Source organism: Ochotona princeps, chromosome 13 (assembly GCF_030435755.1).
Source record: "Ochotona princeps isolate mOchPri1 chromosome 13, mOchPri1.hap1, whole genome shotgun sequence".
In the NCBI taxonomy this organism is placed as follows: domain Eukaryota; kingdom Metazoa; phylum Chordata; class Mammalia; order Lagomorpha; family Ochotonidae; genus Ochotona; species Ochotona princeps.
In genome coordinates, this window is record NC_080844.1 from 65082255 (window position 1) to 65095899 (window position 13645).

The 13645-nt window shown below is 45.0% G+C and overlaps 1 protein-coding gene and 1 non-coding gene across 3 annotated transcripts in view; both read left to right on the top strand.

The window, feature by feature from the left end:
- The window catches only part of FANK1 (fibronectin type III and ankyrin repeat domains 1), a 96889-nt gene that overhangs the window by 57215 nt on the left and 26029 nt on the right, over window positions 1-13645 (top strand). The window lies entirely within an intron of this gene.
- Window positions 9329-9435, top strand: LOC118759452 (U6 spliceosomal RNA). Its single transcript, XR_004996189.2, has one exon. It is a non-coding gene; the product is annotated as a U6 spliceosomal RNA (small nuclear RNA).

Here is a 13645-nt window from a genome sequence, read left to right on the forward strand (position 1 = left end):
AGAAGAGTGGTTAAAGAAACTGGTACATCTCCTCCATGGAATATTATTTAGCTATTAAGACAAGTTAAATTATACTATTTGCAACCAGGTGGTCCCAGCTAAAGACCATTATGCTCAGTGAAATGACCCAATCACAAAAGAACAAATACCATATGTTCTCTCATATAAGGAAGCCAGCACGGAAACTGTAACTTCAATAATCTGATCCATACTGTTTTGTTGTTGTTGTTGTTTTTGGCTGCGTCCCATGTGTTTTAATGTTTTTTTATTTCAGTTTTATTTATTCCAAATACTTTCTTTTTCTCTTGTCAAATTCTTTGCTGGCTCATGAATTACACAGTGGCATCATTTTTCCCAAGAGACTTTTGTTTCCTTTTTGTCACCCATGTGTTGGTTACTCAGTGGCATGTTTTTTCATGGAGCTGTAATTTGTTGTTGATGTTGTTTGTTGTTGCGGCTGTTGTTTTAACACATACCAGTGGTTGACCTTGTTTCATGGCTTCTCAGTTATGGAAATGTATAGTGATGGAGTACTGGGGTCTATCATATACAGATGTGGGGGTGTAATGGAACACGCATCCCTGCTTCCAGATGAAAGAAGGATTCCCAATGAAACTGTTGGACATATGTAGACAATGGGATGCTGGACTGTCTGACATTGTCTGTACCAGAAATGTTGGGGTATGCTTGAATAAGAGACTGATGGAATTATGATTCCTTATGAAGGACTATACCATTGTAGTAAAATGGGGAAAATCTGTCGGGGGGGTGGGAGTTTGGGGGAGGGAATCCCAGTCTATATGGAAAAAGAAAAAATAAATCAATAATAATAAAAAAATATGCCTCTTCCAAACCTGCCCTACAAATGATACTTAAAGATGTTCTCTTGACAGTGAAAAGGTTAAGAACATCCCAATAGAATAACAACAGAAGACTAAATCCAACAATGAACTACCCGTTGCTGAAATGACAAGGCCAAGTTACCAGCTGTTCATATTGATGACTTAATCCATCAAAGGCCATAGATTAGTAGACTGGATTATAAAACAAAACACATCCGTCTGTTGCCTACAGGAGACATATCTCTCCAACAAATATCAACAGAAACCGTATCTCATGGATTTTGATGTTTCTGTTTTTATTTTCAGTTTTTCAAAAAGTTTTTTTCTCATTCTTCACTGACTCATAGGTCATACAGTGGCATCAGTTTCTTCAAGAAGGTTCTTAATTTTCTTTTTCATTTCTTCAACGACACATTAGTCAGTAGTGTGCTATTTAACTTCATAGCATTGTAAATCTACTTCTCTTCCTGTTGATTTTGTTTTGTGTATTTTCACTTAAGAGGATGTATAATGACTGTAATGGAGACTATCATATCCAGATGTGAGGATACAATGCAGTATGCATCTCTACTTCCAGATCAAAGATGGACTCCCAGTGAAACTGTTAAGTATATCTTGACAATAGAATGCTGGACTCTCTGCCACTGTCCATGCCCACAATGATGGACTAATGGCTGCTTATGAAGAACTATAGTATTGTAATAATACAGGGGAAATCACTGTGTATGTGTTGGGAAGGAATTTGGGGAGGAGGTATGGGAAATCCCAGAGCCTATGAAACTGTATCATAAAAAAAGTAATAATAAAAATGGGAAAAATTTTTGCATGAATGTTTTGGATAGAACTTTAATTATGTAAATTTTATTTTTGATAATGTTTACATATTTGATTAGGGTCAAGGGCTAGAGGAAAGTGGGTGAGATCATTGTTTTGACATTCTTTTTACTGTCCTATATCTGTGGGGCCTCCCAGCCATCCCGGGGTCCCCGATGTGGGACATTCTCCGAGGGTCCTGTTGGACAAAAGTCTCTATCAGATGAGAGTACATACAGGTAGTTTACTCGTCCGAATAGCGCATTCATTTTTGCTGCTGAGTAATCGTCATTGGGTAGCTCTAACACCATGTATTCATTTGCTTGCTGATTTGGTATGGCTAAAGTGCTGGTGATCATGAGTAAAGCAAGATCTGAACATTTGTGTAGAAGTCCATACATAGACAACATGCTCTTTGATAGTGGGCAAATCCTTGGTGTGGGAATCCTGATTAATTCGGCAGGTCTGCGTAAGAGTACTTCAGAGATTGTGCAAAGCACGTGTTATGAAAAAACTGAATTTCAGAAACATCTTATGTCAAAATAGATTTGTCTTTTGTTTTCCCACAGACTTTTCTCGAGTGCTCTTGTATTTAACCTTATTAGAAATGGCCAGAATTATCCAGTGTGGTTGCTCAATTGTAGGTTGTAAGCTCCTTTTGTTTTAATATCCTCAAAGATTTGGCGTTTTCAGACTTTTTCACTCCGCATCTCTCTGACTAGCAATCTTTTCATTTCTCCTGTGCTATTTATACATCCTTGGTGTAATGCCAGTCCACTAGGCTGTATATCTCCCTAGGACTTTTTTTTTTTAATACATTCTGTACAAATGTTTTATTAGACTTATCATCAGTATTTTCTACCATTCTCTGGACTACATTGTTGTCAGTGGAGATTTTTGAATATTTTAATTTTGTTAAGATTAGGTTTATCATGGTCTTTTTATGGTTAATGAATTTATTAAAATACTCGGAGGGAGGAGAGTATTGTTGGGGAAGAAAGCGTGTGTGGGTGAGTGCTTCCATTTGCTGGTCCACTCCACAAATGATCCCAGTAGCTGGGGCTGGCCTACCACTTGGGCTAGGAGCCTGGAACTCCTTCCAGGCAGGTGGCAAGCGCCCAGGCCCTTGGCTGTCTTCCACTGCTTTCCCACGTGCACTGGTAGGGGACTGGATTGGGAGTAGAGCAGTTGGCTTGTATCACATGGTGGCAGGCAGTGGCTTAACCCGTTGCACCATGAAGCTAAACCTGGTCAATTTTTTTTTCTCCCTCTGTATAAAAAGTCTTTGTCACCTGTGCTTGTGAAGTTTTTCCTCTGTGTACTTTGTCTCAGTAAGTATTCACTAAAATGTGCATTTTTATAATTTTGTCACAAATATGCCCATTTGTAAGCTATCCGTGAGATTATGTTATGTATTTTGTAAGGTCGTGTATCGAACATTAGTAAAGAAAGCACGAGGGTCCATGTGGACCTTAAACAGCAGATTTAGAATTACCCGAAAGATTGACAGAAAGGTCTTGTGCCCTGGGGTATCAATACACAAACAGACTTCCATCTCTTGTCTTTTTCTGTTGCAGAAGGCCTTTCCTGTTTCTCATTACTGTAATGCTTCAGTGATGATGCCGACCAGCCTCGTGTCTCACTCTGGGGCAACTGTGTTCTTGTTTTCCCAGGGAGACAACATGAGTCTTTCACATGTAGCGGGGAGGTGGCTATGTGTTCTTTTTATTTGTGTTTCAAGTGTGACTTATGGAAAGAGTAACAGAGCAGGGAGGGAAGGGACAGACAGACTGGTCTTCCATCTACTGGTTCAGTCTCTGAGGGGCTGCAACAGCTGGGGCTGGTCCACACCAAAGCTAGGAGCCTGATTTTCTGTCCTCCTTCCATGCACATTAGCAGGGAGTAGAATGGGAAGCTGAATAACTGAGACTTGAACCGGTGCTGTGGCAGGGGGTGGTGACGTCCCTAGCAGGTCTTAATCCACTGCAATGGACACAAATGCCTATGCTCCTGTTAAAGAGCCACAGTTAAGCACGTGTGCACAAAAGATTCAACAGTCCTCCTCCTATAAACTTATCGGTGTCTCCTGTCCCGCGGAAGAAATCACCTGACATACTGGAGATTGTCCGAGGCGCTTTTATTCCAACCTTCAGTTCCTCCTTTTGGGCAGAAGTCCCTGGCTTATATATCCCTCCTGTCTGTTAAATCCGTTACCCAGAAGCCTTCAGTTAAGTCGGTTAATTCCGTTATTTCCGTTACACAGAGAACCTCCTCACCCCTCCCCCAAGGCCCCTGGCTATCTCTCAATCCTCCAATCATCAGCTTACATGCCTGAGGCAAGCAGTAAAGGGCCAATCACAGGGCACTTCCTGAAACCTGTCTCCAAAGGGAAGTAGGGTCCAGGCATCATCTTAGGGCAGGGCACATGTGCAGTGCTCCCAACATAAACTTGTCAGATATTTTAAAAATTCTTTTACTTGAGATTGGCAGGCATGCATACATACATCCATCGAGAGAGTGAGTGCAAAGAGTGGGAGAGCAAGAGGGGCAAGAGAGAATATGAGCTGCCATCTGCTGGTTCATTCCCCAGATGCCCAGACACCTGAGGCTGGCCTGAGGGTGGGAGCTGGGAACTCTGCCCAGGTCTCCCATGCGGGACATGAACCCTGACCCTTGGGCCGTCACGGTTGCCTCTCGGGGTCTGCATTAGCAGGGAGCCGGTGCAGAGAGCTGGAGGCAGGCATGGAGCCCGGACACTTGGATGTGGGATGAGGCATCCCAAAGGGTGTTCTGGCCATTAGGCTCAATGCCAGTCCCTACTGTGAAATTGTTAGTGAAAAATGCATACTTCTCATTGAAATGTTGTCTAAGTACAGCAGGGCATGCAGAGAGCAGTTGTCTTTGAAAATCAAGTTAAAGACATGTGTGCCAGTGACCAACAGAAGCCTGTTAAAAGCCAAGCTGCAGAATAGTTCTTGGAATAGCTGCCTTTGGTACAATTTCATCTTATCATTCTAAAGAGAGATTTGAAAGATTTCACCAAGCCCTTATTGTGATCCTTTCTGGGTAGATGGGGGAGTGGATAGAAGAGAACTTTTATCTACTGCCTATTTCAGTATTTCTATATTGCTTGATCTTGGGGGTTGGTGAACTGAGTAGATACTGCTTTTATATCAACCAAGAAAAAATAACAGTGTAGCTATTTTGTGAAAACAACAAAAACAACCTGTGCTCGATCAAGAAAAAAGTATTTGCACAGTTTCCAGCATCTGAATATCTATTTTGTTTGCTTTTTTCTTTCACCTGACTATATGGTATCGCTTCTGCATCTGGTTAATTGGGGTTGTACCTGACTGCCTTCCACATGCCAGGGGGCATCTGGAGGGCCGCTTTGTGACCTGAGTTCTGAAAGGGATACACGTTTATATCATAAGACAAGTGAGACAACACTGGGCTGGAAGATCAGTCACTTCAAGTCCCCTAACAGGTTTAGGAAATGGACGGAATTGCATGGGAGAAGGGGTGGGAGGCGGCCTGAGAGGTGGAGGGGGAGGAGCCTAAGGAAAGATGAGGATGGCTGATTGGACATCAAAGCTGTGCTTTTGTACCTAGTGCAGGGAGGGGCGGAGATCGATTTTCACAGTTTTTTAATCCATAGGAGGAGACTTTTTGCAAAGACAGCGGTGATGCAGTAGCCGTTGTTGGGTTTAGTTTTTACAATGGGTTTAGTTACTGTTGGCCCCTGAAGGGCCATCCATGAATCTTGGTGGTAAGAGGTGTTGCTCAGACCTACGGGAAGATGAATGTGCAAGCAGCCCATATAAGAAGCAGGGGATTTCTTACATTCGATGTTATTCTGATAAATGCAAAGAACAGTGGCCATTAGTTATAATTAATACACAATTTATGATCCTGGTTCTTTCTATTCTGGCTGTGAAAATACCATTTATTTTTTTCTGTACGTACCCAGGCCATTTATTCAGAATAAATGCATTTGGGGAGATTTATGGCATAAGGTTTGTCTTTGTATAATAAGTTCATCCAACCTTTCTATTTATTCTTTTTATTGTAAACCATTGTAAAAAGCTGTTAGAGAAGCAGAGATGTAGATTGTACATTATAAATGAGCCCCACTTGTAAAAGGCCTGTGTGTGTGGCAGGGGGAGGGCAAGAATCAACAGATCCGAACAGAATCAGTCATGTTTTCATTAGTAAGTAACAACTGTTAGCTATGAAAGTGAGAAGGGCTGGAATTTTCTCCAGAGGATGTAATACCAGTAGGCCCACTCTACTGCTGTTAAAACAGTGGGGTTCATTTTGGGGTTTGCCAAGCACATTGCCATCAACCCAGGGGAAAGCCAAGATCTATTTTTCACCATGATGTTCCCCGTTGCTGCTCTGGGCTGCGGTTGAAATGTGAGCTCAGGTGTGCTCCGCAGCTCATTGTTTCATAGGCAGTAGCTGTGGTTGCACTAACTTTTTCTTGGGTTGGAGGAAGAAGTATTCCTTTGTTTACAGTCCTGCAGAAGGCTCAGACATTAGACTCAGGGCCAAAATGACCCCTTGTGTCTTCCCTAGTCCCAACACTTAGCAGAGGCCTTCTCACATAGTATACTATCATTGAGAAAGACATTAAAAACAAAAGAAAAGGGTCTGGTGTGATAGTCTAGTGGCTAAATCCTCAACTTTGCAGGCCCAGGATCCCATATGGCTGCCGGTTCATGTCCTGGCTGCCTCACTACCCATCCAGCTCCTTGGTTGTGGCTGAGAAAGCAGTAGAGGACAGCCCAAAGCTTTGGGACCCTGCACTTGCATGGGAGACCCAGAAGAAGCTCCTGGCTTTGGATGGGGGCAGCTCTGGCCCTTGTGGCCACTTGAGGAGTGAACCAGTGGACAGAAGATCTTTCTGTCTCTCCTCTCTGTCTATCCGACTTTCCAATAAAAATAAATACATATTTTAAAAACTCAAAATAGAGAATGGTGTTGGTGAGGGGAGGGTGGGTTTGACAAGATAAGGAACAGAGAAAGGAAATGGCATTTGATGGAAATTGACCATGATGTGATCAGAATCACTGCTCAGTAACTGATTATTTACTGAAAACCTGTAGGATTACATAGATTTTTTAGAACACATTTCATCTTATTTATGTAAGAAAGGCTGTTGACTCTCCATACTAGGCAACTTTCCATCGCTATAATTGACATACCTGAGAGAAACAGCTTACAAAGGAAGGAGGTTTATTTTGGTTTTCAGTTTCAGAAGTTTGCTCCAACCACACAGGCAGCCTCCTTGGCCTGCCATCTGCTGAGGGGCTGAGGGCTGTGAGTGACAAAGCACATGTGAAGGGAGTCCGTGATGAGGCAGGGAACGTACGTACCTCCATGGCTGGGAGGTCACCTGGATCCAGTCCATCCCAGGCAGCAGAAGCAGGAGCATACGTCCCTCCATGTCTGGGAAACCACATGGAACCTGTCCATCCCAGGCAGCAGAGAGGCAGGAGCGTACTTCCCTCCATGTCTGGGAAACCACATGGAACCTGTCCATCCCAGGCAGCAGAGAGGCAGGAGCGTACGTCCCTCCATGGCTGGGAAACCACATGGAACCTGTCCATCCCAGGCAGCAGAGAGGCAGGAGCGTACGTCCCTCCATGGCTGGGAAACCACATGGAACCAGTCCTGGAGCTGCCCTCTGCGATTCCATCCCATCAAAGCCTCTGCCACACACCCGCCTCAAATAGGAGAGTTGGGTTAAATCTGCACTGCTAGTCTATATACCACTAATGTTACCTCATTAACTATCTTTTGAGCAGCCATCGCGCTGGTCCTACACGAGAGTGTTTTAACAGGGCTCCATGGAAGGCAGCTGGGGCCCTTGTGAGTGGAGACAGTGTCACATCTGGGTGGTGCATGTGCCCCGGAACAAGGGCTAATGTCTGAATCACACAACAGAAGTGTCAGACACTTCTGTGTGCTGGCTGGGCATTAGTTGCTGTCTATTTCTCACACTGGCTGATAATAAACACAGTTAAATGGTGGTAAGTACTGACAGTTACAGTTTCAGACTGATATGTGTGGGGAAATAGTCTCACCTGAGACTACATGCTCACCAAAGGTTGGATTCAGAAACAGGAAGTAGAAAGCGAGGTGTGTGTGTTACAGGGCTTCAAGGTCTGTTCAGCAGTGACCGGCAGGTGGAAGCAGGCACCTTCCTCAGAAATTCAGCTTCGTTTATCCCTAGCAAGTCAGGGTCCCTTCCCCCAGTTCCTTAATGGTTGAGCAACTTGGGAGGTAGAATATGAACTCAACATGGCACCTAAAGGCTGGGGAAAGGGGGATGGGTGTTGGGCAGATGGGGCGGTGGGGGGTCACACTGTAATGACAGCAAGACTTCCAGGCATCTGGTGGCTATACAGGCTGCAGAACCACTAAAGGTTACAAATATAGCAAATACATGCTTTGTGAAACAAGTTCAACAGCTGACCTACCCACTCTCCTAAATGCTGCTGAGACCTAGCATCATGGCTACACCAGGGCTTAGCTAAGTTTCTAAAGAGCATACACCATAGGGTAATTTCCTACAATATGCTATTGGTATTTTGTGTTAAAACACTTGTATATCTGTCATTCCTAATTACAGCATTAGGAACTTGTCCAACAGAATGGCACAGGCAGGTGAATGAAATGAGGACAGTTCCTGTGGTTTTCCAGCGGTGGAGTGATCATGTGTGAACATGGGCTCTGTGTCTTCAGGGCTGTGGTCTCTGGTAGGGTGGGGTGGTGCAGAGCCCCCCTGCAGAGGAGAATCTGAGATGCCTCCAGCCTGGACACTGAATGCCAATCTGAGAACAGTCTGTTATTCTGAGATATAGCTTGCCAGTCTACGTGGTGACCCAGGAGATGGGAATACCCTATGCATGCACTACCTTATTCTTTTATTAAATAATTCAGACATAAAGTATGTGCCATCACCCACCTTGGGAAATAAAACCCGGACAATAATATTGACTTGGATTCTTGCCATTTCTTTCCGTTGTCTTTTACAAGTTTTAAAATGAGGCTGTGTAGCTTCTATAATTCTCCACGTATCATTCTGCGACTTGCTTTTGTAATTCATTCTGCAAACGCAGATTTGTTCTTGGTTGTTTTCCATACACAGTTAGTTTTAACTTCGCCTTAACTGCCATGTAGCATTGTAGCAGTACTCCATCATTAGTACTGTCTTCTCATGTGGCTATTAGGGAGTTTGCACACTTGCCAAGTGGCCGTGGCTGTTCTTGGCTGGGTGAGGAGGGGCAGAGTGCTGGCCGGTTGCAGCCAGGTCCTGAATGCCACCTGGCCTTGCCGGTTCTCCGCAGTGAGCTCCCAGGTGGCACTCCTCTCACTGCCACTGCTGCATTGCAGTTCTAACAGCTTTGATGACTGAAAATGTCGTCTTTTTCATTTGCTTTAGTTGTCTGTGAGGCAGTGTGTTGGCATCCCTCTTCTGCCGACTTGCCTGTCCTTGTCCTTCAGCAGCTCGTGCGTCCTGAGAGTGTGAGTAAGCACACCCTGGACATTACCCTCCCACCGCCGTTAAAGCGCACCAGCCTTGTAGCAGTGACATGCTTTGTATCAAAAGCACACCAGGGTGGCTTGACCTCTCCCGTCTGGCTGTGAGAGACTTTATCATTTCTGTGCTTGCTTCAGTAGCACCAATACTAAAACTGGAACAATACGGACAAGATTAGCATGGCCCCTGCGCAAGGATGACATGCAAATGCACGAAACGTTCTGTATTTTTAATGATGGACTTGTGACTGCTCCTGAAGGACTAACTATTGTAATAACACGGGGAAAATCAGTTAGGGGGAGGGTAAGGGAAATCCCAGAGGCTATGGGATTGTACCATAAAATTAAAATAGAAAAAAATAAATTAATTTAAAAAAGACTTCGTCATTTCATGGAGCTATTGTTCATTGTCAGAAAAGTCTCAAAGCTCTGAGTTGGGCACAGCTTGGGGAGAGATGCTGCAGCTCTGGGTTAAGGCCCCAGTTCCCTGTTAGCACGTCAGTATCCTTGAACAAGCTGCTTTGCCTGTTGGGAGCCTTGGTCTTCCTCTTGTCCTCAGTGGTAAGTTGAGAGCATGTGTTGTGAGGTTACACAGTGCTGCTACAAGGTGTCCTGGACTTAGAGCAAGGCTGCAGTAAATGGAAGTCAAAACCAAGTGAGAGAAATCGTTTGGGGACACAAATCCTGCCCTAAGAATGTTGCCCACGTAGGACTCCCAGCTGGGCTCCTGTAGAGCAAGTGCGCCATGGCCGAACATGATCCTGTTTCCCAGAAGTGTCCCCACCGCTTGTTTGTGAAGGCCCTTGCACATCTCAAGGTCTGGCATGTCACTACTGCAGTAAATGTGCCAGGCGGGAGGGCAGGCAGGTGGGCAGGCATCCTCACTGGCCCCCGTTTTCCTGGTGAGTAGAGTTTGTGGTGGAGCAGAGAGCAGAGAAGGCAGTATTTCCTGATGTCAGGAGGTGGGAGTGGTTTGGCATTTGTCCTTTTATTTTGCTGCTGCTTGGATTTTGATGACTGACCTGGTTTTTATTCTGAAAGAACTTACTAGTAAAGTGGAGGAAGGCAGCTTGTATTTTATCTGATTTTCTTTTAAAGGCCAAGGATTGTGAGTACATACACTTGCTCCAGACAGATGCTGTCGTCCACCTGCAAGCTTGGCTAGACTTGTGTCCACCCTTCAGCCTCGTGTGAGGGTGCTACCTCGACAGAGTCCCCTCTGTGCCTGCCTCCCCCTATCCTGGCTGTGTGTCTCTGGTCTGGTGTTGGAGTTCCCTGTTTGTCTCTGCCCTCTCTGAGCCATCTTGGCTGCACCTGTGTTCTCGGTTCACAGCAGAAGTATTTCACAAGTGAGCTGAACAGAAGGGTGTAAGGCAAGCTATTTCTTGGAAATAAATGTGATGGAGTGTATCTGCTTGACCCCGAAATGTCAGTGAATCTATCCATGATGTAACTGGGATGTGTTCTGCAGGAAGCGCTCACACTGCCTCCTCCTTGGTTGATTTTTGTCAGACTTACTGCTGTCATGTATGTGTGTAAACTTGGTGAGGAGGAATCTACACTTGTCGTAGCAAGTTTTTTTTTTTTTTTTTTGACATTAAGAATGTCTTGTTACATTTTTTTTCTTATACCTTACTGTAACAGCATTAAAATTTGCCAAAAGGAGGCCTGGTCTTGTGGCGTAGTGAGGTAAGCCACCGCTTGTGATACACATATTGAGTGTCGGATGCCAGTTTAAGTCACCATTACATTGCTTCTGATCCAGGTGCCTGCCAGGGCACCTGGGGAAGCAGAGGACGATGGCTCAGTTACTGGAGCCCTGGACACTCACGTGGAGTGCCAGCTGCTGACTTGAGCCTAGGGTGGGTCTAGAGAGGGACAGCCGTGAGTAGATGTCACTGTCTCTTTTTGTCTCTTTAAAATACATAAATAAATTTGGAAAAGATTTCCCCAAAATCAATTATAATTCCCCTATTTTCCATTTTTCTAAGTTCCAGTTCTGTCTCAATGCATTGGTATATTTTATACTGCTACAGTTCTGTGTGTGTGGAATTTCATGTCCTTCCCTTCATAGCACATAATAGTACAGACCTCCCAGCCTTCAGTGACAAAATACTCTTGCATTTACATGGCATGCCACAGCACATATGTTAAATTCCATATTCTTGGACATTTAGATAGCTTGCAGGAATTGTTGCTCTCCATGGCACTGAAGTGATTGTCTTTGGTTTTTATGTTATTCATGTTTGTGTGCGCAAGAGTATACTCACCTAATCCTGGGGAATTAGCACGTGCCACCGAGAAGGTTTAAGGACGTGGTTCTTCAGTGGTGTTTCCTGCTTTAAACTCCTGCGCTGGCCGCCCACTGTCTGTGATTACTGACACGTTTGAGGTCTTTGTATCTTATAAGCTGGACAGAAATCTTTGCTCTTCTCAAGGTTGGTGTGAAGATGAAATCGCATATAAAAGAGCTTAGACTTTGATACAAAGTGCAGTCTCATTGGAATTAGCTATTAAATAATCCTGGTTTGGAGGAGGGCTATGGAGGTGGACAGCACGCGAATGGCTGATAATTGATGTGGTTGGTGACTGGTGGAAGACACGCACTTTCCTATTTTTAAAATGTGTGCTTGAAATGTTCTTAAAAAAAAAAAGCTTTATTTAAAAGGCAGAATTAGAGTGGGAGAACCAGGGACAATGTTTTATCCATTGGTTCATTCCCCAAATGGCTGCAGCTGCTGGGGCTATGCCAGGAGCCTGGAACTCCATCTGGGTCTCCCTTGTATGTGGCAGGGCTGAAGCACTTGGGCCATCAGGCATTGCTTTTCTGGGTGCATTAGCAGCTAGGGAAGTGGGGCAGCTAGGCCTTGGATGGCTCAGGCCCTGAGATGTTGTGATAATAAACGCCAAGTGTGCACACAACTCAAACACATGTTAATCTTCACCTTCATTTTGTTTCTGTGTTGGCTTCTTTGGATGCATTTCCGGGAGGGTGATGCCTGATGGTCACTGTTGCCCATGGCTGTGGAGCTGTGATGAGGAGCGCGAGCAGAGCGCACCTGCTGCACCCCCGTGCTCCTCCTGCCCTTTCGGTTGTGAGAAACTTGCTTTGTTGATTGTGTTTGGTTATCATTGGAAAGCATACTAATTCATTTGTGTGGCCTTCTTACTGTCACAGCATCCTCGGATCCTGCTGGGTGAAAGCCGTGCAACGGCTTGAACCTCAAGCTCTTTTTGGAATTAAAGCTTTAAGTAAATGAAGTGGTCAGTCCAGCTGTTTTGATATTTGATTTAAAAATTTCTTATGTGTTCTTGGTAGGTACCTTTTGATGCCATGATCTCCATGTGGATTTAGAGTCGGAATTTGATTTATGGTGGCTGGGTACATGTGTGTCAAGTTGTGACGCTGCTCCAAGGTGACAGCCACCACTGTGTTCATGTAGCATTGCCGTGGGCGTACTGTCACCTTCATCGAAGGCCATCTGCCATGAGAGGCCAGACTGCAGCTATGCCTGGCACGTGAAACCAGACAATGTCAGTGAATTGTTAGGTGTCCTCTGCAAGGACAGGGGAATGAGGTTCTGTTTCACGGGGCTCTGCGTCTACACGCCGAGTGTGTTTATACCCGCTCTGTTGCCTGGATACTGTCCTCTCTGACTTCACCAAGCGCCCTAATCTCTAGCCCCTTTGCCGCTTCTGAAATGTGACCAGCTGCTTAGTCTATTTTTTTGTTTTACAATTTTGTCTTCTGTCTTACGGGATAGGCACATGTACTTTGCATTTATAAATCGGAGAGGGGTGAGAGCAGGAGCGTGAGCTCCCCCATCTAGTGGTTCCCTCTCCTTGTGCCCCACACAGGAGGCATGGTCTGGTCAGGCCGAAGCCAGGAGTCAGGAACTTGAGCTGTCACAGCTGCATCCCACAATCCACATTAGAAGGAAGCAGGAGGGCCGGGCGCGGTAGTCTAGAGGCTAAAGTCCTCACCTTGCACACGCTGGGATCCCGTATGGGCGCCAGTTCTAATCCTGGCGGCTCCACTTCCCACCAGCTCCCTGCTTGTGGCCTGGGAAAGCAGTCAAGGATGGCCCAAAGCCTTGGGACCCTGCACCCATGTGGGAGACCCATAAGAAGCTGCTGGCTCCTGGCTTCGGATCGACTCAACTCTGGACATTGCGGCCACTTGGGAAGTGAACCAGCAGGTGGAAGATATTCCTATTTGTCTCTCCTCTCTATAAATCTGACTTTCCAATAAAAATAAATAATGAATCTTAAGAAAAAGGGCAATTAGTTAAAAAAAAATGAAGGAAGCTAGAATCAGGGGCTAGGGATCAAGCAACAGGTACTCCGATGTGACAACGGTTGGGCTAAACACTTGCCTCTGTAAATCTGCCTTTCCAATAAAAATAGGATTCCCAGAGCCTATGAAACCGTCACATAATGCA